Source organism: Lottia gigantea (assembly GCF_000327385.1).
Source record: "Lottia gigantea unplaced genomic scaffold LOTGIsca_77, whole genome shotgun sequence".
NCBI lineage: Eukaryota > Metazoa > Mollusca > Gastropoda > Lottiidae > Lottia > Lottia gigantea.
In genome coordinates this window covers 337,392-340,550 of record NW_008710566.1, presented here as the reverse complement: position 1 = coordinate 340,550, position 3,159 = coordinate 337,392, and positions in this window count along the sequence as shown.

The following is a 3,159-nucleotide window of genomic DNA, read 5'->3' as shown; positions in this document are numbered from 1 at the left end:
AGTCATTTGGCAGCTGCAAAAATAAGCCATTTAGCAGCTGCTAAAATGAGCTATATAAAAGAGACATTTAGCTGCTATATAAGTGAGTCATTTAGCGGTTCTATAAATAAGTCATTTAGCCATTCCATAAATGAGTCATTTATCTGTTCCATAAATGAATCATTTAGCGGTTCCATAAATGAGTCATTTAGCAGTTCCATAAATGAGTCATTTAGCAGCTGCAAAAATGAGTCATTTAACAGCTGCAAAAAGTTTGTCATTTGGCAGCTGCAAAAATAGTCATTTAGCTGTTCCATAAATGAGTCATTAAGCTGTTCCATAAATGAGTCATGTAGCTTCTATATAAATGAGTCATTAAGCTACTATATAAAAGAGTCATAAATCAGTTATTTAGCTGTTCCATAAATGAGTCATTTAGCTGTTCCATAAATGAGTCATTTAGCTGTTCCATTAATGAGTCATTCAGCTGTTCCATTAATGAGTCATTTAGTAGCTGCAAAAATGAGTCATTTAGCAGCTGCAAAAAAGTCATTTAGCAGCTGCAAAAATGAGCTATATAAACGAGGCATTTAGCTGCTATATAAGTTAGTCATTTAGCTGTTCCATAAATGAGTCATTTAGCTGTTCCATAAATGAGTCATTTAGCTGTTCCATAAATGAGTCATTTACCTGTTCCATAAATGAGTCATTTACCTGTTCCATAAATGAGTCATTTAGCTTCTCCATAAATGAGTCATTAAGCTTCTATAAAAAAGAGTCATAAATCAGTCATTTAGCTGTTCCATAAATGAGTCATTTAGCAGTTCAATTAATAAGTTATTTAGCAGCTGCAAAATGAGTCATTTAGCAGCTGCAAAATGAGTCATTTAGCAGCTTCTAAAATGAGGCATTTAGCAGCTGCAAAAATGAGCTATATAAACGAGACATTTAGCTGCCATATAAGTGAGTCATTTAGCTGCTATATAAGTGAGTCATTTAGCTGCTATATAAGTGAGTCATTTAGCTGCCATATAAGTGAGTCATTTAGCTGCTATATAAGTGAGTCATTTAGCAGCTGCAAAAATGAGCTATATCAACGAGACATTTAGCTGCTATATAAGTGAGACATTTAGCTGCTATATAAGTGAGTCATTTAGCTGCTATATAAGTGAGTCATTTAGCTGTTCCATAAATGAGTCATTTAGCTGTTTCATAAATGAGTCATTTAGCTGTTCCATAAATGAGTCATTTAGCTGTTCTATTAATGAGTCATTTAGCAGCTGCAAAAATGAGTCATTTAGCAGCTGCAAAAAAGAGTCATATAGCAGCTGCAAAATGAGTCATTTAGCTGTTCCATAAATGAGTCAGTTAGCTGTTCCATTAATGAGTCATTTAGCAGCTGCAAAAATGAGTCATTTAGCAGCTGCAAAAATGAGTCATTTAGCAGCTGCAAAAATGAGTCATTTAGCAGCTGCAAAAATGAGCTATATAAATGAGACCTTTAGCTGCTATATAAGTGAGTCAATTAGCTGCTATATAAGTGAGTCATTTACCTGTTCCATAAATGAGTCATTTAGCTGTTCCATAATGAGTCATTCAGCTGTTCCATTAATGAGTCATTTAGCAGCTGCATAAATGAGCTATATAAACGAGTCATTTAGCTTCTATATAAGTTAGTCAATTAGCTGCTATATAAGTAAGTCATTTAGCTGTTCCATAAATGAGTCATTTAGCTGTTCCATAAATGAGTCATTTAGCTGTTCCATAAATGAGTCATTAAGCTGTTCCATAAATAAGTCATTTAGCTGTTCCATAAATGAGTCATGTAGCTTCTATATAAATGAGTCATTAAGCTTCTATAAAAAAGAGTCATAAATGAGTCATTTAGCTGTTCCATTAATGAGTCATTTAGCTGTTCCATTAATAAGTTATTTAGCAGCTGCAAAACGGGGGAATATAGCAGCTGCAAAATGAGTCATTTAGCAGCTTCTAAAATGAGTCTTTTGCAGCCGCAAAATGAGTCATTCAGCAGCTACAAAAATGAGTCATTTAGCAGCTGCAAAAATGAGCTATATAAACGAGACATTTAGCTGCTATATAAGTGAGTCATTTAGCTGCTATATAAGTGAGTCATTTTGCTGCTATATAAGTGAGACATTTAGCTGCTATATAAGTGAGTCATTTAGCTGTTCCATAAATGAGTCATTTAGCAGCTGCAAAAAGGAGTCATATAGCAGCTGCAAAAAGGAGTCATATAGCAGCTGCAAAATGAGTCATTTAGCTGTTCCATAAATGAGTCAGTTAGCTGTTCCATTAATGAGTCAGTTAGCTGTTCCATAAAGGAGTCATTTAGCAGCTGCAAAAAATGAATCATATAGCAACTGCAAAAATGAGTCATATAGCTGTTCCATAAATAAGTCATTTAGCTGTTCCATAGATGAGTCATGTAGCTTCTATATAAATGAGTCATTAAGCTTCTATAAAAAAGAGTCATAAATGAGTCATTTAGCTGTTCCATAAATGAGTCATTTAGCTGTTCCATTAATAAGTTATTTAGCAGCTGCAAAACGGGGGAATATAGCAGCTGCAAAATGAGTCATTTACCAGCTTCTAAAATGAGTCTTTTGCAGCCACAAAATGAGTCATTCAGCAGCTGCAAAAATAAGTCATTTAGCAGCTGCAAAAATGAGCTATATAAACGAGACATTTAGCTGCTATATAAGTGAGTCATTTAGCTGTTTCATAAATGAGTCATTTAGCTGTTTCATAAATGAGTCATTTAGCTGCTATAAATGAGTCATTCAGCTGTTCCATAAATGAGTCATTTAGCAGCTGCAAAAATGAGTCATTTAGCAGCTGCAAAAAGGAGTCATATAGCAGCTGCAAAAAGGAGTCATATAGCAGCTGCAAAATGAGTCATTTAGCTGTTCCATAAATGAGTCAGTTAGCTGTTCCATTAATGAGTCAGTTAGCTGTTCCATTAATGAGTCATTTAGCAGCTGCAAAAAATGAGTCATATAGCAGCTGCAAAAATGAGTCATATAGCTGTTCCATAAATAAGTCATTTAGCTGTTCCATAAATGAGTCATGTAGCTTCTATATAAATGAGTCATTAAGCTTCTATAAAAAAGAGTCATAAATGAGTCATTTAGCTGTTCCATAAATGAGTCATTTAGCTGT